General features: G+C 34.0%; 1 long non-coding RNA gene across 1 annotated transcript in view; it reads left to right on the top strand.

Moving 5' to 3' along the window:
• Positions 1–24,830, top strand: part of LOC147572495 (uncharacterized) — a 631,584-nt gene extending 606,754 nt beyond the window's left edge. Inside the window, exons 5-6 of the long non-coding RNA XR_015245880.1 lie at positions 23,031–23,064; positions 23,767–24,830. This is a non-coding gene — a long non-coding RNA (uncharacterized LOC147572495). The remainder of the gene's footprint in view (positions 1–23,030; positions 23,065–23,766) is intronic.
• The last annotated feature ends 901 nt before the right edge of the window (positions 24,831–25,731 follow it).

Consider the following 25,731-nt stretch of genomic DNA (forward strand, 5'->3'; position numbering starts at 1 on the left):
TGAGAAAAATAAAGCTTGAAAAGCTGAAGTTCCTTGATAGCTTTGAAAGTGTTTGCTTCTTGGAAAGTTGTATTTCCAGAAATATACAGCAGGAAACTATTGTCCTTTAGTCCTGCCTTAAAGCAAGATAACACTTTGCCACTCAAGGAGGTACGGACATTAAGTATGATGGCATGTGATTTTTCTTATCAAATGCTGTTCGTATCCTCAATGACAAATGGAATTTTTATATGATAATACTTTAAAGTAGCTGGCTTTTTTTGTGTGTGTGTATGACCACAGACTCTGCGTGTGTCTTGTTTGTATCCATATGTACTTGCAGTTTATGAGATTATATTTACTAAACATCATCATATAGTGGATCAGTCAGGAGTAAAAAAATTAAAATTCACTAATAAAGAAAAATACCCCCACTATTGCGTATAATTACAAATTTTTCTTGACACATGTTACTTTGTACTTAACAATGTTAAAGGGAGTCATAGCAGTTTTCTTCAGAGAGCCTTAGTGTTTATGGATGGTGAGTGGAAGGAAGTAAGCACTGCCAGCGTCACTTCTTTCTTTACCTTTTGTTACTGACATAATTGCAGGATTTCCTTTACCCTTAACAGTGCACATATGTGATAGGCATGATGCAGGAAGGGCTAGAGGATTTATAACACACTATGTAGATTATGGGACACCTGGGTGGCCCAGGCAGTTGACCATGGGGCTCTTGGTGTTGACTCATGGTTCACGAGTTTGAGCCCCGCGTCAGGCTCTGTGCTGACAGCGCAGAGCATGCTTGGGATTCTCTCTCTCCTTCCCTCTCTGTCCCTCCCCTGCTCACTCACTCACTCACTCACTCTCTCTCAAAATAAATAAATAAACATTAAAAAGAGAAGAAAACACAGCACAGTATAGTACTATATGTTAAAGATGGGGTTGTTTGGCACATTGAAATTACCTTCTTGTCCGGATGCTGTATTTCTGCCTAGAGATACAATCTAAGTAGAATATAATAATTTCATAAGAAATAAAGTGAAGGTGGAAATCAAATGGACATTTAAGTGTCAAGCAACTGGGTTAAGAACACATTCATACATCTGTATACTTCATAATGAATTATGAGTTATTTAAGCATTCAGCCTTGATAAATAAATATTTAGAACATTTTTTATATTTAAAATGACAGAGTGCTTTACCCTTTGTAAATAAGTCTATGTATATAAATTTTAAAGACTTACCTCTGTCAATTTGCTGTTACATTATTCTAATATAAACTTTCCATGATTGTCACAACACAATGTTATTTTTTGTAGATATTTTAAAAGATTCTTTCTAAAGAAAGACTTGAGAGAAAACTTTATCTACTTGAAGAGATGTCATTTGCAATTATAACTTTGTTGTTAAAATTTTTAATGATTTCATTTTGTAAAGACAACCATTAACATAGTGAAACAAATTTGCATTTTATTGTTAGCAGGAAAATGTAAGCTATAAAATAGTATGAATATTATGCTTGAGTTTTTTTAAATATTTGATATTCACACACTGGCACACAAACCAAGAATATTATTGTAATTTTTCTGATTATATTTTACCAACTTTTTAATTTTTTGCTTCATAATTTTCATTTCTAATATTATATAATGCACACATTTAAAAATGAGTAATTATTCAAATTACTAGGTCAAATGTTAAAATGTCATATTTAACACCATAAAAGAAATCACTATGATTCTACTTGGTGAGTTGCTTTAAATCTTCAAATCTTTTTAAAAAAATTTTTTAAATTTAAATTCAAGTTAGTTAACATATAGTGTAGTATTGATTTCAGGAGTGGAAAGAATTTAGTGATTCATCACTTAAATAGAACACCCAGTGCTTCTCCCAACAAGTGCCCTCCTTAATGTCCATCACCTATTTAGCCCATCCCCCCACCAACCTCCCGTCTAGCAACCCTCAGTTTGTTCTCCATATTTAAGAGTCTCTTATGGTGGGTCACTGGGTGGCTTAGTCAGTTAAACATCAGGTTCTTGATTTCAGCTCAGATCATGATCTCAGGGTTCATGAGCTCGAGCCCCATGTCTGAGCTTCCTTGGGATTCTCTCTCTTGCTCTCTCTCTACCTCTCCTCCTCTCTCTCTCTCTCTCTCTCTCTCAAAATTAATAAACATTTAAAAACAAAAGTCCATTATGGTTTGCCTCTCTTTCCATTTTTATCTTATTTTATTTTTCCTTCCCTTAAATATCAGTTTATTGCTTCAGATCTTCAAATCTCCAATCAACTTCTAAGAATGAGGGAATGTTCAATTCCTAGTTCCAGCATTGTTGATGATATTCTTATTTGATAGGACAGTATTTTTTACTTTCTATTGGGCTAGCTACATATACTAGCATGAATTATACAAACTCCAAAGTTATACTATTTTATGTTAATATCATATCCTAGTGTTATATAATCATGCATCTAGCATGGTATTACCTATTTTAATCATGACTTAAAAGTTTATGGTTGCAATACAGGCATACCTCAGAGACATTGCAGATTCAGTAAGACTATAGCAAAAAGTGGATATTGCGAGAAAGCAAGTCAAATGAATTTTTTTGTTTCCCAGTGCATATAAAAGTTATGTTTATACCAAACCATAGTCTAAGAAGTGTGCAATAGAATTATATCTAAAAAATATATATACATGTCTTAATTATTGCTAAAAATGCTAACCATCATCTTACTCTTCATAAATATCAGTGCTTGATATTTTGTCATGAATCCCCTGAAAGTTTAATACTGTCCTGAAAATATTACATCTCATTCTGTTTATGATTGTCAGTAATGCATATAACACAAAGTTTTTCTAACTATACCAAAGGACAGTTTATTATTGATACAAATAATTTTTATTGCTATTGGCAATGTGATTATTGAAAATGGAAGAAAGGGACCCATGCTAAAAGTGTTACAAGTACATAGATTAGAAAACTAAACTCTTTAATTACCACAATGACTTTTTTACTATATATCATTTTTAGTATAAAACTATATCATATGTTGTGTCAAAATGAAACAAACATTTTGAATTGTACCAATTTCCATAATATCTGTTGTTGTCCAGTGGCATTTATGTTTATGCAAGATTTTGAAATAAATACAGCAAAGTAAACAGGAATTCTCTTAAAATGTGATTCTTAAATAATTCGGATCAAAATTCTCATTCATAATACTGATTGCACTTGGAACTTGGAATCTTGCCTATTGCTACTTTTTAATAAGTCTATACTTTGTTACATATATATCTTGCATTCATTGTCAGCCATGAGACATAATGTTTTGTGTCTTGAAAACTCTCCTCAATAAAGATAGGTCATGATACTTTTGAAAAATATTGTTTGGTTAAGTATAGCCCAAATCCCTAGAATTGGAGAAATAAAACTAATTTATAACCATACTGTCACACAAAGAGAAAGGGTATCCATATGTGACTTGAAATGTATCTGAACATATAAATGCATTGGCATTTTATGGAAAAAAAATTTGGTCCATATGGATAATGACAAAATCCAGATGAAGTCTGAGGTAAGTTACATTCCTCAAATATATGTCCTTCTAACTCCTAGTATTTATTGTGATATGATTCATGTGAATCAGAAGAAGAAATTAAGGGTAACATTATACCTGAGGGAAACTGACGTGTACCCATTTCCTACACCTATAAATAATGGGAGTGAAATCCACAATAAAATTAAGCTTCCTGATCATATTATGTATGTTGTAGTTCATTGTCTTCTCATGTGCCTCTGTTCCTACAAGTGGATTGTAATTCTGTGAAGGCTTAGGATCTTTCAAAATTTTTTTGATTAATTGGAGCAACAAGTAGAAAGATAAGACAAGATTATATGAAGAAGGTCAGAAACAGAGTTAAGAACTGAGCCTTAAGTCATAAAATTCACAATGGATTTGGGCTGAAAGGAGCCTGATTTTATATTCTATAGCTATCTACTTATCCTGCAGGTCCAGAGAGAGGAAGTTGTTCATTATAAAATTATGCATCCCAACTGTTGGATATTTGGAAATTACAAAAACTCAGATAAATTAAAAGCATACACAAACAATGCAGAAGACTGAATATATTTTTCATGCTCCCTGACTTAAGTTACTTTGGTAAGCATTCCCTGAATGTACCATTCACTATAGATTTTAACATATATGAATGGTATTGTAATAGTCGCTGTATGGTAGCTACAATTGTGGCAAGCATAGCATAATGTATAAACGTGTTGAATCACTGTACTGTATACCTGAAACTAATGTTACATTGTGTGTCACCTATGTTTCAGTTAAAAAATATGCTTATTTTTCATCATACGGTTGTAAGAATGCCTGCTACATGCTTAATATCTATATGGAGTTATTGGAGTTATCCTTTGTACTTCTAAAACCCTATCACTAGTTCAAATATTTAAATTGTTTCCAACTTAATCATATGCAATCATGATCATCTACATGTGAAACTATGTTTTAATTCAGACATCAATTGCTTATTAAAGAAACCTTCCACTCAATAAAAGGTTGGGATAATTTACTTTCATAATCTGAATATAATCCATGACCAAATAATCAACTGCAATTTTCAAATCCAAGAGAAATCCCTGTATGTATACTAGAAAACTTCAATGAGAAAATCCATAGCAGTATTGTTTATAAGAGCAAAAGTCAGAAACAATAAAAAATACCCTTTATCCAGTGAATGTATAATAATTCCGTAAAATGGGATATTATAAACAGGAAAAGAAAGAAACCATAGTTATATACAGAAATAAGCATACAATTCTGAGTGGAAAAAAAATGTATGGCTTAGAAGATTATTGTATCATTCATGGTAGTAACAAGACACAGAAAGCATTCTCAAGTGAAAATCATTCCAGGCAGATGTATATGGGAATCTGGGGAAGAGGGCATTTTAATGGGCAACGTGATAACTTGGCATGTAGTGGGTACCAGGTGGATACTGCTCCTGGGGACAGAGTCTCTGCCACCTGTATTCAATACCCACTAGAAGCTCCTGTCTTGAAATCTAGTGATAAGTCTCAACATTTTTGTAATTAAGTAAAGTGGTAGTTTAAACTATAGCTAGCCTAACATTTTTTGATTGATTTAAAGAAACATATTTTAGAAGGTACATTACAGGGGCACCTGGGTGGCTTAGTCAGTTAAGCATCCAACTTTGATATCTGCTCAGGTCTTGATCTCACAGTTGCACTGCTCCCCACCCCCACCCTCCCCACACACACAGTGCTGAGCATGGAGCCTGCTTGAGATTGTCTCTCCTCCCTTTGTCCCTCTACTGCTCACATGCACAAGCACACACAGTCTATCTCAAAAAAAAAAAAAAATGCATATTACAAAAATTGCAAAGACTGCTTTGGAAGGAAGTAAATATTTTCTACCTAGAATGTAGAATGTTAAGTATTTTAAAATAATTACATGATTTTTTTCTTTTTTTTCTATGAAAAAAAGAATTGTTTTACAGATGTGGAACATGAAGGCTTGAAATAAAGAACTGAGCTGTTCCTATTATATTTGACAAGCAGTGAGATTTAAATTCAGGGTTTGTTGGGGTGCTTGGGTGGCTCAGTTGGTTGAGCCTCCAACTCTTAATTTCCGCTCAGATCATGATGTCACAGTTCTTGGGATCAAGCCCTGCCTTGGGCTTTGCGCTGACAGCACGGAGCCTGCTTGGTATTCTTTCTCTATCAATCCCTCTCTCTCTCTGGTTCTCCCCGACTCTCTCTAAATAAATAAATAAACATAAAAAAATAAATTGAGGGTTTTTTTCGTTATGACAACAGTGTTCAGTCCGCAATACCACCATCAGCAAAATTTAAGAAACAATCTTAAATTCACAGTATTTAAGCCAACTTCTGGCCTTTAAAATTATTCTTAGTACATTATTTTGATAAACACACCCAGATTCAGAGGTGATCAAATTCATTTATTTTCATGCTATATCTTAGTCATTCATTTGTGCAAGTAACTCATAGTTTTTGTAAACCTAACAAAAAATAAGGAATTCAAAGGGAAGCAATGAAATCAAAACTGTGATTGTATGTGTCAATGTAACTGTGCTACATACATAGCTTATAGTCTCATAAAAAATGGTATTTTTATAATAAATATCTTTTAATTAATATAGTTCAAGAAATATTCTTTTTTTTTTTAATATATGAAATTTATTGTCAAATTGGTTTCCATACAACACCCAGTGCTCATCCCAAAAGGTGCCCTCCTCATTACCCATCACCCACCCTCTCCTCCCTCCCACCCCCCATCAACCCTCAGTTTGTTCTCAGTTTTTAACAGTCTCTTATGCTTTGGCTCTCTCCCACTCTAACCTCTTTTTTTTTTTTTTTCCCCTCCCCTCCCCCATGGGTTCCTGTTAAGTTTCTCAGGATCCACATAAGAGTGAAACCATATGGTATCTGTCTTTCTCTGTATGGCTTATTTCACTTAGCATCCCACTTTGCAGTTCCATCCACGTTGCTACAAAGGGCCATATTTCGTTCTTTCTCATTGCCACGTAGTACTCCATTGTGTATATAAACCACAATTTCTTTATCCATTCATCAGTTGATGGAAATATTCTTTTCTACTTCATCATTCTACACTTTTTAATCTTTCTTTAAAGATGAAGACATGTACTCAAATTGCAGACCACTGGTAGGAACAGCAAATGAATCAGTCATTATTTAGCAGTTAAATTAATTTCCTCAGTATGGTTGTTAATCTTTACTCATCCCCAATCCATAGTCCATAGATTTGTGCTTTCTAAATTTACATGTAACCAATGATTCAGTTATATGTGTGGTGTTACTTCTGAGGGCTGTGAACAACCAGCCTAGATTTATCTGTGCATGGGACTGTAGTTTCTGGGATAATGATTCAGATAAGAATTTTCAGTTATGGGTGCCTGGGTGGCTTAGGTCATGGTCTCACAGTTCCCAAGTTCAAGTCCCGTGTAGGGTTCTGTGCTGACAGCTCAGAACCTGAAGCCTGTTTCAGATTCTTGTGTCTCCCTCTCTGTCTCTGTCCCTTCCCTCTGCTCATGCTCTGTGTCTCTCTCTCTCAAAAATACATAAACATTTTAAAAATTTTTAAAAAATGAATTTTCAATTAGCTGATGAACTTTTAGAATGTTTTGCCACAGGAAATCTGATTCTTCTAGTTCAATAGATTCCACTTTACTTTGATCAGGTTAGTGAGGGAAGAATATCTGCTTTACCTTTTCACAAATAAGGATACTTTAGAATGGTTACTTAGTTGGCTTAAATAAATATTCTTATTTATAGTTCTGCTGAAAATTAAGTCTTTTCCCTGGTCATGACCCCCAAAGGAAAAAGCCCTAAAAATGGTCTCTACTTCAAAACCGACAGTGTAGAAATGCCTTTAAATATATTTATATAACCACTGTAAATTATACACATATGTATATGTGAATATATATCCATATATTCACACATGTATTCTTTAATGTATATATATTCTTTATTCAGTATGTTCATTTACTCCCTTCTGAGTCCTCTTAAATGCATATTCGTAACTCATGCTTCTTGATTTATATTTATTCATTATTCAGCATTTTCACAAACATATACTATGATGTAAAAATATGTTAAGCATACACCAGTGTCATGAACTGTGCTAACTATTAAAGATACTGAGGGGCGCCTGGGTGGCTCAGCTGGTTGGGCATCCAACTTTGGCTCAGGTCATGGTCTCACAGTTCGTGAGTTTGGGCCCTGCGTTGGGGTCTGTGCTGACAGCCCAGAGCCTGGAGCCTGCTTTGGATTCTGGATCTCCTTCTCTCTCTGCCTCTCCCCGTCTCACATTCTCTCTCTCTGTCTCTCTCTCTCTCTCAAAAATAAACATTAAAAAAATAAATAAAAATACTGAGGTGAGTGAAACACTTTTGTATGTAATATGGCAGGCAGATAAACAATCACAATGGTGGCTTGCAAGTTCTATGTTGGACACATAGCATAGGTAAAATGGATGCAGAAAAAAAGTCTTTTCTGATTTTTTAAAACTAAATGCTACTCCTACATTTTAGGTTTTTCTTAATTAATGACACAAAACAACAACCATTTATTATACCCAGTTTTTGCAGGACAGAAATCTGGACATGGCCTAGATGGATTCTCTGCCTGGGGCCTCATGTGCTGAAATCAAATTGTTGGCAAAACTGTACTCTCATCTGGAGATAAGTATACTCTTCCAAGATTATTCAGGTTGTTAACAAAATTAATACTTTGTGGTCGTAGTTCTGAGGTCCCATTATTTTTACTGGCTACTGGCTGGGAGTTGTTCTCAGTTCCTAGTGGCTCCACTCAGGTCCTAGCCAAAGATCATGGCCTTTTTACAAGGTCCCAGCTAACTTCAAAGACAGCGGGAGAATCCCTGCTACAAGTCAATGTTATGAAAATTACCTAATCATGAAAAGACTTCCTCATCGCCTTTGTCACATACTATATAAGTAAATGTATCCAATCATGAAAGAGACTTCCCCATCACCATGTCATATACTATAACTAAGTGAGGGAAATAACAATTCCATCATATTCATACGTTCCACAAACTCAAGAGGGGAGAATTATACATGTATTTAAATGTATCAGCATATTGCTTTCTGATTTTTAAAAATGTACTCTGCTTAGGGCCCCTGGGAGGCTCAGTTAAGTGTCTGACTTCAGCTCAGGTCATGATCTCATGTTTCCTGAGTTCAAGCCCTGAACTGGCCTCTGCACTGACAGTGCAAAGCCTGCTTAGGATTCTCTCTCTCTCTCTCTCTCTGCTTCTTCCCCGCTTGAGCTCTCTCATTCTCTCTCTCAAAAGTTAGTAAACTTTATTAAAAAATACAATAAAATGAAAATGTACTCCACTTCTATTGATTTTTCGTTCTGTTTATCATTTTAATATTCATTTATTTAGTATATATTTAAATAGATAAGATAAATTGGAAAAATATACCATGGCAAGTAAAAGCAATGATCATATCAGTTTTTTCTTTAAATTTATTTTTTGTTTGTTTACTTAAGAAATTCTTCTCTCCATCCACCTCTACTTAATATTATGTAACATTTTCTCATAATATGTTTTGGGTTTCGCTGTCACATTTAAATATTATTCAGTTTGTTTTGTTTATAGTGTGTGGGAAGGGTTAACATTTTACCATGTAGATAATTCGTTTTTCTTCTCTCATTTATTGAATAATCATTTTTTCTTATTTTTCTGTAATTTTAGCACTCTCCTAAAAAAGATCTGTGTGTGACCTACCTATTTTTTTTCACTCCTCTGTATCTCCACTCCTTTACTAATAACATATCTTCATTGACACAGCCTTGTAAAAAACAATATCTAATAGACGTGTCCACAACCATATCTTTATTTTTCAGAGTAATGAGCTAACTACAACAGAATTGGCATCTTAGTACCATTGCCTGCTTTTCCATAATGTTGTCCTCTCCGTTTATTAAGCCTCCTTTAATGTACTTTAATACCCAATTAATACTTCTTTATGTAAATTCTTTGTACATATTTATGATTATTTCTGCTAGATCTGGTTTGTACAATGTTCTCTGAAAATTAGTATGCAGTTTCGACAAATATATTCTACAACTGAAGCAAAGAAATCAATCCATTAAAATGCTGTGATAATAATCCTGTTAGAAATAGCGATGGACTTAAGTATTATCAATAGAGATTAAAAAAAAATAAAAGAGTGTTTTCAAACCAAACATCTTCTTTTCCAAAATTTTCTTTCACTTCTCAATATTATTAATTCTAGATTTTTCTTAACAAATCTTAACAACTCAATTTTTCAGATTTATTAACAATGAATGAAAAGGTGACATATGAAAATGTCAGCATACTTGTGTATGTTTGCATAATTGATATATCATAAAATAAGAATGTGTATAAAACTTACAAAAATTTAATTAAATGTTCCTAAGTAGTTAATAATACAAATAAATATAGAGAACATTATGCATAACACTGGAAAATTTATGGCAGGTCAGAAACTAGCAGAGATAAAACTTTTTTTCATTAAGGCATTAGGCTTTATTTTATTTGTTTATTTAAAAAAGTTTTTTTTTAAATTTACTTATTTATTTATTTGGGAAATAAATTTATTTATTTATTTATGTGGGAAAGAGCACGAGCAGGGGAGGGACAGAGAAAGAGGGAGAGAGAGAATCCCAAGCATGTTCTGCAGTGACAGTGCATAGCCGGATGCAGGGCTCGAACTCACAAACCGCAAGATCATGACCTGAGCTGAGGTCAGATGCTTAACTTACTGAGCCACCCAGGCACACCTAGACATTAAGTTTTAGAATGATAAGCCTCGTTATTTCTTTTAGTTGGTTAAGTCCCCCAAAGGAACATGATAACTTGTATTTTTATTGTGCTAGACTACAGTCAGGCAAACTTAACCTGGACAGAGGTATTGGAAGCTGCAGAGTGATCTGTGGACATTTACTCAAATATCTTAACTTCTAAAGGTTTGCTCCTACCATAGTTTATAAACCTCTATAATAGTTTATGTTATATAAAATATATTGCATGACTAACTACAAATATGTTTTTAGATAGATGATAGATAGATAGATGATAGATAGATAGATAGATAGATAGATAGATAGATAGATAGATAGATAGATGATAGTGCATTAGGCTAGGAGTAGAATAAGATCCAGAAACGTGGTAACAGTAACCACTATAATACTAATATGATGGAGGCACCTGGGTCGCTCAGTCTGCTAAGCGTCTGACTCTTGATTTTGGCTTAAGTCATGTCCAGCTCTGCTCTGGGGTAGAGTCTGCTCTAGATTCTCCCTCTCCTCCTCTACCCCTCCCCTGCTTGTGCTCTCTCTACTTCTCTCAAAGGAAATAAATAAACATTAAAAAAAAAAAAGATGATGATTGTAATAATAATAGCAATTGTGTCTATCCGATTGAGTGTGTAGCACATGTAAAATACTGTTCAAAGTGTTTTGCCTAATTGATATGTCTACAATATAAAAATGGCTGAATATAATATCTTGGTATTTTTTCCCCTCAAAATAATGTGCATCATTTTATTCACACTCTTTACACAAAGAGAACAAATAAAGTCAAAGATGCAGGGTGATTGAGTTAAGGTCTCACAGTATAATTTACTTGCTCAAATTATGTGCTTTCTGGCCAAAAGACTGTTATTTCAGTTCTAATTTTCACAAATGTATTGGAGCTAAAATAATCTATATCTTACTGAATTTTAGAATTTTTAAGGTAACATAATGATAAAATTTATAATATATAACAAAATGTAGGAAATCAACATTTATTTTATTATATTTTAACCTATAATTAAATAATATACCATCCATATGTTACTGGATTATATATAAAATATTATACTGTATATAAATAATAATGTATTGGTCCATCATAAACACAGCAGTATACTTATTAACATATAAGTATGTAAATAGGGAGGTGTATGGTATATTCATGACATAGGTCATAGTGTGTTATCTGATATTATATATTAATTACCATCAATATTAACCAGAGTTGAAATGTAATCTTTGTAACTAATAACATCTGCTATTTTTATATGACATTATAACTCCCAAGAAATATAACATGCATTTTAAACTTCCTTTTATTTACTATTTTCTATCATTAACATGAGAGAGATTAATTATATTGCCTTTGAAGATATTTTTTGCTATTAAATTTGGTGGAATTTTTTTTTATGCAGAATGTAACACATGTTTTTATTTGTCTTTACATCCAGGAGTTTTAAAGTTTTCCATTTACTTTCATTTAAATTTTGAAATAAAAATTTCTATTTAAGTAACTTTTTAAAAAATTTAATTTTTGTTATAAATAATGGCTACTACATTTGACATTTACACTATTTTCTGGAAAAATTATGTGAAAAATTGTCTTAGCTATTCATAAATCACTGTATTTTTAATATTTCTACTTTTGCTTATTTACCTTGAGGAATATGTTATGAATCTAGCATTCTATGTTGAGACTTTTGGTCATACTGTATAATTTTGAGTCAATGAAAATATAAATTTCCAATTCACTTGTGCATTATTAAGGCTGACTTTTTAACCTCTAAAATGTGGTAAGGGATTAACTTTTTGACGGAGAAATATAGTTCATGTCTCAAAGGCTTAATCTTCTATCCTGAACTTATTTTTATTCAAGGCAACTAGGCAAAATCTCAATGTTCTTTTCATGAGCTGTCTATCATTTGCATTACATGAATAGATAAATAAACATAAATCTGGAAGAATGTACAAAAATCAATTAACCAAACAAATCATGCATAGAACCCAAAAGATGTAAATTCTAAATGTTAAAAATGTTTTCAACCAAAAATTCTAGCAGTTAGCTAACATAATGATTATTTTTTGTAATTTAATATAATTTATTTTTATTATGACCTTTTAACCTGAAAGTCAATTTGAGTAACAAGGAAGATAAATATAAGCATTCCAGTTCATAATTATTCTTTAGTTTTTAAAAGCAAAAAGTCTAAGACTTTCTTAGATCAGTGTTTATACTAATACATAGCTCAACCTCCTCAAATATAATGAAAAATCACTTTAAAATAAGTATAAATTGAATAGTGTTTGCTTATTCAGTTAAAAAATAACTTTTAAAACTATAAAACACCTGTACATTTGAAACTATTTAATACAATAGAATGATTCCTAATAAAAAGGTAGAGTGTTGGCCATTCGAATCTTTATTAATAAAATAAATTATTTACCATAATTTTCTTACAGAATGATATTAAACTAGAAATTTTGATTGCTCTAGAATTTAATATCAACATACTAATTTATGTGGTAAATACACCTTTGCTTTTGTACTATGACCTTGTCTCAGACTTTTAGTTGTTAAACTTTACAAATGAATGGGTTAAGGAAAATCAACTCCAATGTCAAAATACTTAGCTGTTTCCCCATTTAGCAAACAGTAACTATAGATCAGTCTGTAGAGGAGGCAATTTTAATATTTAAGACTTTCTTGAGCCTTCTCTTCAGTACTTTCTTGGTCTGATTATCTCCAGCATGACTACAAGTTTAACTATCATATACTGTATGAATCAGGGTCTTGAATAAATATTTTTTATTTTAACTCTCCTCTAAGATACTTGCTTAGCAATTAGGAAGTGGCCTCTGCCTCCAGCTGAGTTACAGAGGTTGTTAAGTGGCCATGAATCTAGTAAGTTGCCAACAAAAATTCCCAATACGCTCTTGAGAATTTGCTCCTTCGCTGAACTGGGATTTGAGTTTCTGAATAATACAGTAAGCTCTCAGTTCAATAAATTATTAATAGGGACATCTTATTAATAATAAGAATATCTTGTATTTGAGACCTCTTTCAGCCAACATAGAAATAAATTCCCACTAAGAAAAGAAAAGAAGAAAAGAAAAGAAAAGAAAAGAAAAGAAAAGAAAAGAAAAGAAAAGAAAAAGGAAAAGAAAGTTTCCATAGACATGTCTTCCATATTACTTCATTTGACCTTTGCAACCTTTCATAGAAGACCTTTCATTTCCCTTTAACACGATGATCAAACTAACCAGTTTTAATGACTGAAACTAATTTCTTTATATTGTTGTCCTATCCCCTTCTTCGTTGCTTCCTTGGGATTAACAGATTTATTTCATTCTTTATCAAGCAATATTCATTTCTTCCAGTCATCATTATGTTCAAGGTCCACTGTTGAAGATCTTGGAACATCATCTGACAGATTAACACCATTGCAAGTTCTAAGCCAAGTCCTTAGGTGGAGGCAAAACTACCAGAGTCAAGAGAAATAGGCTCTTGAACCTGTGACTCATTTATTTGAATGTTTTCAATTTCGTTGTTTGTGTGCTGCCGATATTATTTATTCTAGATTTGTAACCATTTGTTCACACTTGCTTGTTTGTTTGTTTTTCAAATCTCTGCCATAGACACTTGCCTGTTTTAATACATTTGTGTTTTATCTACCCTTACCTTAGCCTTTATATATGCTCAGTTTTTCTTGTTGCCTATCTCAAGTCCATGTATCACTGCCTGGCTCTCTTTGATATTAATTTAGCATGATTCAAGCTGTGCAATAATTTGTCCAAGGCTTATGTCAACAACTGTTGATCTACATGATTTCAGATGCCTTTGATACCATTTTTGAATAATTTACTTAGTGATTCAGTTGTTCCAATTCCAGGAGTAATTGCTGGCCCAGACTTTACCAAATGACTATTAAGACTGCACCTCAGCTCAGGTCATGATCTCCCAGTTCATGGGGTCCAACCCTGCATTCGGCTCTGTGCTGTCTGTCTGTCTCTCTCTCAAAAGTAAATAAACGTTAAAAAAAAAAAAAAAAGACTGCATCTCATGAGTTTTATGTGTGTTTCTATTATCGGAGACCTTCTCTGATATTCTTTCCAGCCTCAGTGGAACTATTTTTCTGTTTATTAAATTGTATGTTATCATATATTGTTGTGGATGTACAGAAATGGAAATATTGTTTCCATTTCTATTTAAGTACTCATACTCAAGGGAGTGGGAATTAAGCTCTACATCCTAGTGATGGGATTATTATGTAATATATGGACTTGTGTTAAACACCTCAGAAACTAATATATCTTTTGGGAGAGATACTTTGAAGCTATGCAAATATGTTTCTTCTAAAATATTTCTTCACAAATTTATCATTCATCATTGGTCTTGCCTACAGCAACTATCATTGTGCTATTCTAATGGTGATTTTCTATTTCCCACATTCCTTCCCTGTTTATTATTTGAAATTTTTCTGTAAGAAAGATTTGATTTTTACCAGTTATTTAAATCAGATGTGTTTATGGTTATTGTATTAGTTTTCTATTAATATCTAAAAAATATTGCACAAATTTAGCAGCTTAAAACAATACTCATTTATTATATCACAGTTTCCATGTATTAGAAGTCTGGGCACAGCACAACTCAGCTGGTTCCTCTACTCTGAGACTCACAAGCTAGAAAACAAGGTGTATACAGGGCTGAATTCCTTTCTAGAGTCACTTCCAAGCCACTCAGATTGTTAGCAGGATTCAGGTACCTGTGGTTATAGAGCTAAAGTTTACTTGTTGGATGCTGTTGGGCCTTATTCTCAGCTTCTAAAAGCTGCTTGCATTCTTTGACTCATAGTCTATTTCTGAACCAGCAATGGTGGTACAGCCCTTCTCACGCTTTGAATCTCTCCTCCTCTGGTCCATCTCCTCTGTTCCATCTCCCCATGCCACCTCCTCTGGTGCATCTTTCGACAGAGCCTAGCTGGAAAGAACTTACCTCTGCTTTTAAGGGCTCATGTGACTCGATTGGGCCCATCTGGAGAGTTGAGGATAATATCCTTATTTCAGGTTTCATAGCTTTCATTATATTTTCAAAGTTATTTCTCCTATGTAACAATCTATTCCAAGCAACAAAGATCAAGAGAGGCCAAATCCTCTCTATCACATATATTATTTCCATTGATTTATAAGCAAATAATTTGGGTTTGTGTTTTGTTGCTCACATTCTTCTAGCTTTGATTGTTGGGGGCTCTTTCCGGTTGGTTCTTATATCCATGCCACTCCTCCTTGTGTTTTTAAAGCACTTTCTTACTTTATGGCACACTACTGAATGTCCCAGGCTTGTATAATATTTTCCCTGCCCCAGCTCTATGGTAAGCAGTTTCTGTAAGGACCCCTGGTTTCTTTTATTCTGAATTGCTTAACACATCCTCAACAAACAAATGCAAAATATAACAACAACACAACTAAAAAACCCAGTCAAACATGAAATAAGAGGGAATATGCAGTATCTATGGGTAACAAACAAATAGGAGACAGATAATGCCACAATTACACATTATCAACAACCAGGTAAGGAAACACTAATCTTGGAATGGACTCGGGAGTCCACATCTGATTGTTGAGTTAGGGATTGTGATTTAGATTTAAGTGCTAATGTTATTCCATTGCTACTTCATGACTTCCTTACAATCTAGGTCATTCTCTGACATTATATCTTTGAATATTGTCTATTTCCTATTCTCCTTGTTTCCTCCTGGAATTTCTGTCGGATGTCTTGAATTACCACGTCACCTACCTTCTTTTTTATATTTCCATTTTTAAGTTTTCTATAATGCGTTTCAAATCACTGATTTATTGCTACTTGAATTTTCAACTATTGCTTCATTTGCTGTTTAAGACATCCATTGGGAATTTTTTATATTTGTTGTCAGAATTTCAATTTTGTAATTTATCAAATATCAGTAAGCACATAGATAGAAATAGTAGATTATGTGCTGGAAGACATAATAAAATTAGTTTTACCCTTTATCACGATATACATACAATCATATACGTACAAATTTTGTTATTGATTTAAATATGTCTCCTCTAAGATGAAAATAGGGTTTTTAGTTCTTTTTCCCCTAAAATTACTCATGAAAAATGCAATTTATTAGCTATAATCTGTGGGATTGCCTACATCAATATCCTGTGGGATATATCCTACATCAATAATTTGACTACCAGTTTAGATCTTACCAAACCCTGAATCCTACCTAGCTGAATGTTTGGTGATTCCCAGTTTACTCACAAGAATTCTGAGACATTGAGAGGTTAACTTTCTAGATGTCTATGGGTTAAAGAATAAGTAAAGTGGTAAAATTAGTATGCAAGCCCCCTGGTAATCTGATTATGGAATCTGTGCTCCTATGCACGATTACTACCTCCATTTCAGTGACTAAATACTGAGTTTCTGCTAACTTTGTATCATGTAGGATAGCTTTTGTAGTCCAAAGGGGTACATAAGAGCAAAAAGCATATTATATCTGCCTTCACAGAATTTAGATCCTATTTAGAATATTGCTGGCAAAGTCTAATTAACTTATTGAATAAAATACTATTATAGAAGACCAAATATAAAACTCATACCATACTCTATGAACAATACAAAGATGAAGTCAATGTTCATTACTATCAAAGAGTTTATAGTGGGCAGATTGCAGATTATATGTAAAAAATATATATATATATAATAATATATATATATATAAAATGCAGAATGGAATAGTTAAAAAGAGAGAGATAGAGTGCTCCTATACTTTTTCCAGGTATCAATTTAATATGCTTCTAAACCGTTTTTCCCCGAAACATTCTTTGGCATTTGCAGGAATGTAAAACTCAATTTCTAATTTTATAGCACCTATCAACTTCTCAGACTACTTATCAAATTTACTTTAATTGTGGAGACGTGCGAAGAACGTCTATTCTCCCAATTACACATAAGCTCCATGACAGCAGGAGCCACGTTTACTGTAATATTATTTTTTGTATCTTTTCTCATGACATTTAGAAGCCAATAAAATGATTATTTCAAAAAATAAATTTAAAAACTCTTTTCCCTAAAATACAATTTAGTCAATGTCTCATGAGAAAAACTGAATATACTGTAGTTTTTAAATCATGATTTCCCCCACTTTTCCACATGAGATTCTGTTTTATATAATTTGTCATACTTCTCAGATTCATTCAGCAAATAATAGGAATCTCTTATTAACCCAGAATATTAATTTCAAAAGAAGGATTCCCTAATTTAGAATGGCCATCCTTTGTCTTTCTTATCTGAAAATTTATTTTTTAGTATTAAAGGATATATTCCACTTCTATTACCATAAATGAAATGGAAGAATATTGGAATGCATGAAGCTGTTCTTATATTTAGGATTATTTTCTTGGGCTAGATTCCCAGCATTGTAATTGCAAGAACTGAGAGGGAACATTGGCATATTGAAATAGGATGATTTTCAGATTATGTAAAATGTTTCCTGAAGGCACCTCACATGTAATATTAATAAGGCAGATAAGGTTTATAATTATAGTATTTTGCCATAGGAAACATGGAAATGCTGTATGAGAGAAATTACATTTTTTTAAATTATATTTTTATTGCTATACTTTCTTGTATCTGGATGTAGCATACATGAATTTTCGACTGATTTATTAGCAAAAGCAGTTCATTCAAAGGAAAACCATTCATTCTTCTATGGAGAACCGTATATGCAAACATGAAGTGAATAGCCACTCAGGTTTCTGGCACTGTGTCTCTTGTTTATTTCTTATGGGATATCAAAGAATAGATTGGAAGAAAATTGCTAAATTTGGGGGTCCAACAGTTGCACACTTAAAATTTATAGTTTTTTTTTCTGTATTTCTGTTATATGAGCTCTTCCCTTGTGTAACAGTATAAACAAGTGGCAGAAAACAGAAACATTCTAGGTATAAAAAGCAGGAATGTGGTTAATAAAGGAAGTCTATGCCTTGCAAATCAACAGATGGCCTGTAGGAATGAGAATCAACATCTATCATTGAAATTAATGAATTCAGGAACAAATAGTCACAAAAGTATGAAAACAATAAGAAGATTAGTAGCTGCCAGCAGTTCGAGTGGGGGAGATGAATAAGCAAAGCCCAGAGGATGCACACACACACACTCACACGCATTAGACATTTCCACAAGAGATATCTGAATAATCTTTTAGTTACCTTATCCATCTGTGGGTGATTACTATTATTGTAATTCCAACATCATGAAACAACATCTAGCATGTGAACTCTTTAAATTCTGTGTATAGTGGGTGGCAGGGGTGGGGGGGGGCGGTACAGAGAACAATTGCTACAGTCCTCATTTATACACCTGGTCATATTTTGAACTTCTTTCTTCCACTATACTTACTATGTGTCATTAGTTTTTCAAATGGCCAGAGTTGTTTATTTGGGGGTAGGAGAGAGGAGAATCTCTATTCCTGGAGTCTAGCTGTCTTGATAACATGCCTATATTAGGGTTTGTAATTCATTTTCTTTTATCATCGGGCATAGCAGTTAAAAAGAAATGCCTTAGAATAGTGGTCACCAAGCATTGTCGTCCAGGTACACTAAAGAAGAAATTTGAAATGAAGTGTCTTTCCAAATTTTGCAGTAACATGTGTATCATTTTAAATTTACATCTGAAGATTTTTCATAATTGAAACAGTATGTACTTTTTGAGGTCCTGTAATTATTGACATTTAAGTACAAAACTTCTTCTTTTGCTTAGGTATAATCACCAAACAAGTCTCTTACACCCTGTTGTTACATGGAGATAAAATCTGAAAGCTTAGTGGGCAAAGAATCTAATTAACTACAAACGAAAAAGTGGGGAGTCTATTTTGGGGAAGGAGGGACCCACAGCAGTTTCCATTCTCGGCAGAGCAGCCGGAAGCAAAAGGAACTGCCTGATAAAAGTAAGAACGCTGATGAAACTGATCAAATTTATAAAACCTGAGGGTGGTCTGGCATGATAGTGTAGAGTCCCTGGGAGGCCCAGATGCAACAGGAATCTCTGCAATTTCCACTTTCCAACACAGACTCCAGACAGCTCTTATGATGATTGGCAGTGTAGCGGGAGGTGGAAAGAGACCTCCTCCGAGGAAAGAGTGCTGAAGTGTGAGGGTGGAACAGAAGAACCCGGAGACAGTCCCCAGCCACTTGCAGCTTCACACTGAGTAGGAGGCAACAGCTGTCCCCGGTTTGGAGGGCTTGTGGAGGAAACCTGGGAGAGTCCTCCACGGATGAGTGCTAAAGAATCCTGCAAAAATCTGATTTCAGGCAAGTGTGAGAAAGTGATCATTCTAAGCCATCTGCTGATGAAAGCTGGTCAAGGAAGTTGAAAAAATCTACCCACGAAAGATGAAGCACAGAATATCACTAAGGTCTAAAGGTAGAGAAGAGCCAAGAGGCCCCATGGGCATTCTGGGCCTTACACTGAGTACCAGGCAATGGCACACTCTTCACTGGGGTGTGTAGATGGCCTGAAGGAGACTCCAGAGGTGCAGGTACAGAAGCCCACTGGTGGCTGAGCCTAGGGCAGGACAGCTGCAATTTCAATCACTCACGGGAAGCTTTTGCTCCCAAACTGCAAAGCCCAGACCCAGCTCAGCTCCAGACGGAATTGACTTTACCACACGTGCTAATGGCCTGACAGATAGCCATGACCTGTTCTGGGGATAATATTATTATTATTATAAATAATATATTAGTATCATTTACTTCAGTCTCCATTGTTCCTTTACTACAACACCTTACATTCAATCCAAATGTTAGAAAATGTATTAAAAAAAAATGATGACAATGTGACACAGTATCAAGAGAGGAAAGAGCCACTGAAACCTAATTCAGAGATGAAACAGAGTTTGGAATTATCAGACAGAGATATTAAAACAAAACCAAACAGTATATTTAATGATACAGTGTGAAAGGGGAACAATAAATACGCACAGATAAAAAAAAGTCTGTGAGATAGAACCAAATTCGCCGATTAAAATGCTGATATTGAAAAAATATGTTATATGTAGCAGAGATGAAGAATATTTTAATGGGCTTATCAGTGAACTGAACAAAATAGAATTAATAATCAGTACAAACAATCAATAGAAATTATTCCAACTGAAACACAAAAAGAAAATGAGTAGAAAAATAAATGTAAAAGAATAGTCATGGTATTGAGACAATGTAAAATACTCTAATGTATGTGTAGATGGAGTACCTGAAGAAAAAAGAAAATGAAACAAAAAAAAATATTGAAGGGATAATGTACAACAATTTCCTCAAATTAAAAGCATAAATGGGGGCACCTGGGTGGTTCAGTTGGTTGAATGCCTGACTTTGGCTCAGGTCATGATCTCACAGTTCATGAGTTCGAGCCCCGTGTCAGGCTCTGTGCTGCTAGCTCAGACCTGGATCCTGCTTGAGCTTCTGTGTCTCCCTCTCGCTCTGCCCCTCCCCTGCTTGTACTTGGTCTCTCAATAATGAAAAAAAACATTGAAAAAACTTAAAACAAAAAGCATTAATACATTGATCCAAGTGGTTTAGAAAACCACAAGAATAATAATTATCACACACACACACACACACACACACACACACACACACACACCTCTAAGTACATCCTTATCAAACTGCTGAAAATCGGTATAAAGGAAAAAAAATCTTAAACCAACCAGTAAAAAAAAAAAAAAAAAAGATGAATTACATACAAAAAGGCAATAAAAATGGTGTCTGAGTTCTTGCCAAAATTAATGGAAATCAGAAGGCAATGGAAAACGTGTTTAAAGTATTTAGAATAAAGTAAGAACTATCAGTCTAGAATTCTAAAACCAGTGAAAATATACTTTGAAAAAAGACCTAAGTAAAAATACTACAGATAGACAAATGTTGAAATTTCATTTCTAGCTACAAGAAATACTAATAGTTCTTTATACCAAAGATAAATGTTACTAGATGTAAATGTTATGGCAAAATGAAATGAAGATTTTCAGAAAAAATAACGTTTCTTTCTCTCTCTCTCTCTCTCTCTCTCTCTCGCACACACACACACACACACACACACACACACAGTTCTTATAATTACTCCATATATATTCAGTACATATAATCAAATTGCTTTAATGGCTATGCTGATTGCTTGATATAAAAATAAATAGCTATGTGTTTATTCATGGTTTAGCATCTCTCTACGTATTTCCTAGTTCTGTTCATTGAGAAGAAAACATCACTAACGAGGAATGCACCTTATGCCTAGATATTCATTTTTAATTAACATTCTCCAATGAAAGGAATCAGGGATACATGAAGAAATAGCAAATTCTAGGGCTGGAACACGGGAAATAGAAGATAAGTCTGGACCATCTTATATTGATAGAACATAGGAAATTTTGTGAAATAGAAAAATGGATGGAACACGTCGAAAGACAAGGGAAGTCAATGTGGAAATTTCCCAATGGTGAAAGAATAATTTGAACAAGGATTATAATGGGATTATAATATTGGATTATAGCCCTAAGAAGGACACATTTGCACATTTAAAATATTGCTTTTACATTCATGGAGAATATCTGAGAGTGTTCTAATTTTTTCTTTAGCCATCAAACATACTTGAAAAATTCAAGAGGAGAAAGGATATAGAATGCATACTTATCATGTTTTAATCTTTTTGACCCGTCAGTTATGTAAACATATATATATTATTTAGTTTTCACTTACTTGTGAATTTCCCAAATTCCACCATTATTTATTTCTTTAAACATTTTCCAGATTTATTGAGATATAATTGACATGCACCATTTTATAAGTTTAAGATACACAGTGTGTTGATTTGATACATTTATTTCAAAATGATTACCTCCATAGCATTAGCAAATACCTCCATCTTGTCACAAAATTACCATTTCTTTTCATGGAGAAAACATTTACAATCTCCTCCCTTACAAACTTTCAAGTATAGAAAAGAGTATTACTAGCTATAATCACCATGCTCCTGTCTTCTTGATGGCAGCCATTTTAACATGTGTGAGGTGATATCTCACCATGGTTTTGATTTGCAGTTCCCGATAAGTGGTGATGTCAAACATCTTTTTACGTACCTGTTATCCATGTGTATGTCTTCTTTGGAAAACTATTTTTTGTTTCACTGTGTTTCTAAAGCTTCCTAAATAGATTCTGGAGGTCTCTCAGAACTGTTTTTGTTCATGGATAGCTTGTCCATCATTGATCTTTATGGAGAGATGGGAAAGCTGGGTGCTAGTAGCCATTTTTCCCCCATTCCTCCATTATTTATTTCAAATTTAATTTTATTATATTTGGAGAATACATTTTATTTGATATCACTTCTTCTATATATATTGAGACTTATCTTGTGGTCTTGCATATGATATCTTGGAGTGTATTCCATGTGTGCATAAGAAAGAACATGAGTTTGTGATGGTTGTATGGAATGCTCTATAGATATATGTTAGGTCTGATTGGTTTATAGTGTTTTCCAGTTTTCTGTACCTTGTTAAGATGCCTGCTAATACTATTTGTTATGCAATATGGGGTATTTAAGTCTCCAAATCTTAATGTTGAATTGCCTATTTCTCTTTTCCATTCTATCAGTTTTGCTTCATGAGTTTTGGGGTGCTATTATTAGGTGAGTATATGTTTGTAGTTGTTATTCACCCTGATAGGTTGACAGTTTTATTATTTTAAATATCTCTATTCAAGTAATCTTTTATATCTATCTTGCTTAATGTTAGTGCAACCATTTCAGTTCTTATGGTTTCTCTGTGCATGATTCAATCCTTTTACTTCAGTCTATTTGTAACTTTGAAGCTAAAAGATGTCTCACTTTACACAGTATATAGTTTTCCTCTTGGCTATGCTACCTGGAATAGTTTCTGCAACATAGAGCTGGGGGTGTGATAAAAGATGCAGGTGGCCTAGCCCTCCTAGAGCAAACATGTAACCTTAGACCGCAATCTAGTGCGGTGGGGGAAGCTCTGTGTTCTTAGATGAATCTTCCTGGAGTACAGCTCCATCATGCTGAGCTGGGGGTGGGAGCATAAGGAAGGAGAATTTGTGGGTCTCACTGCTGTTGTTGAGATTTAGTCAACTTTTGTGAATATGTTCCCCTATTTGTTGTATGCTCCCAGGACAGTTTTCAGAGACGTCAGTTTTATATGTGTGTATTTTTTACCCATTAAATGTTCCTTTTACTGGGGAGAGGGTCTGTTGAGCACCTCCCACTGCCATTGTGAAGATCTCTGCTCCAATCCTTCCCATCCTATCGAAAAGCAGAGACATTGCTTATCTTTTCAGTTTCTAACCTTTCACATTTTGCTTTCTTTATTAGAGTATTGATCAGCAAAGATGAAAATATGACAAAAGCTTAGGGACAAAGTAAAAACACCATAGCAGGCTCACCTTTCAGAGGCTCCATGTTCTGAGGCATCTTGACGCCTGAAGTCCAGGGCACCTTCATGTCCTTAATCTCCACTATTTGTGCAGCTACATGAGACTAGTTATGGCTCTGGATAGATCTTCTTTTTCTTGACCTCCAAGCTGAATACCAATTAAGAACCAGCAAGTATCTGAAGGAAAAAGCAGCAGCAAATATTGGGCTCATCTCGCTACATTTCCTTTGTGCTACATTGACTCTTAAATGCCAGCTGTTTGGATGCTTTCTAAGGCTTTCAAATGTCAGCACATTTGTATTTCACTTAGCTTTTATAGTTGTTCTCATCGTGGTGTTTGTATGCTACTTGGTCATAGCCAGGGTTCACTTATTTGTCTAAAACTTCTTGAGTTAAAAAGTGTATCTTGAAGCATGCTTAGGGAGAATAATTTAAAATACTGGTGTCCACTCTGTTAATGTACCTATTATCCTTGGACCAGAGATGTTTTTATTTTTTTTCTTTGAGTGTGTCATTTTATAATTAAATTGATGCTTGATGTTTTGTGGGAAGTTGTTTCAACGGTTGCTTTCTATTTCTGGTAATATTTTCAGATGTTGGTGTTATGATTACCTTATGTGTTTGGAGAATATTGGGATTTGGGAAAGAGATATCTGTAGCAGATACAGAAACAGATAATGTGTACTTTAGTTTTATTTAATATTTGAAAAAAAAATGTAGCTCATGTGTGAATGTGTCCATGGTTCTTCACATTGTCCTCATTCCAATTGAACTATATGCATGGTTGTCAATCAAAATGTTACATTGAATTGCCATTTAAGTCTTCAACAAGGTTGGCCTATTTTAGCAATATCATAGAAAACTATTGTATAAAAAGTCAGGAAAACGGAGCAGAGAAGGATAATTTGATAGAATAGAAGCAAACATTCATTTAAAAAAATTTTTTTAACATTTATTTATTTTTGACACAGAGAGAGACAGAGCATGAACGGGGGAGGATCAGAGAGAGGGAGACACAGAATCTGAAACAGGCTCCGGGCTCTGAGCTGTCAGCACAGAGCCTGATGTGGGGCTCGAACTCACGAACTGCCAAATCATGACTTCAGCCGAAGTCAGACGCTCAACCAACTGAGCCACCCAGGTGCCCCGCAAACATTCAGTTTTTAGAAAAATGACTAGAATCTGCCCACACACACACTTTTTTTTTTTTTTTGAAAAGCAACAACTAGCAGCTCTGTAGTGACTGAGAAAGAACACTCAGAGGTAGATGAAGCTGGTTTATGTTTTGTGACTGAGGTAAATGCATTGCCTATCACGTGTTAAGCAATGCAAATCAAGCAGGATGAATTAGAAAGCCCACAGTATAAATATTTAAAAATTCATAACAATGAGGGGCACCTGTGTGGCTCAGTGGTTAAGTGTCCAAATCTTGGTTTTGGCTCAGGTCATGATCTCACAGTTTGCAAGTTTGAGCCCATGTCCACGTCTGGGCTCTGCACTGGCAGTGAGGAGCCTGCTTGGGATTCTCTCTCTCTCTTTCTCTCTGCTCCTCCCCCACTCGTGCTGTCTCTGTTTCTCTCAAAATAAATAAATTAAAAATGTTTTTTTCATAACAATGAGAAATAGTCACTATTCACTAGTTGGGCAGAGTTCTTTGCATTGTATATTTGCAGTGTATATTTTAACTGAAGGATTTTTCTAGGTACTATAAAAAATAATGGTGCATCTTAACAATTGATAACACTCTCAATATACGAAATGTGGTAGGTATTGATCTCTATTTTCTTCAGTGAGCTTGTTCATAATGTGTTGCATATACTACATCTCGAATAAACATTTGTGTATGTTTAAATTTTGAGGTTTCTTGTTTATATATTAAAGTAATTACTTTATGCTTAATGTTT

Source organism: Puma concolor, chromosome E4, assembly GCF_028749965.1.
Source record: "Puma concolor isolate L17-30 chromosome E4, mPumCon1.1.hap2, whole genome shotgun sequence".
Lineage (NCBI taxonomy): Eukaryota > Metazoa > Chordata > Mammalia > Carnivora > Felidae > Puma > Puma concolor.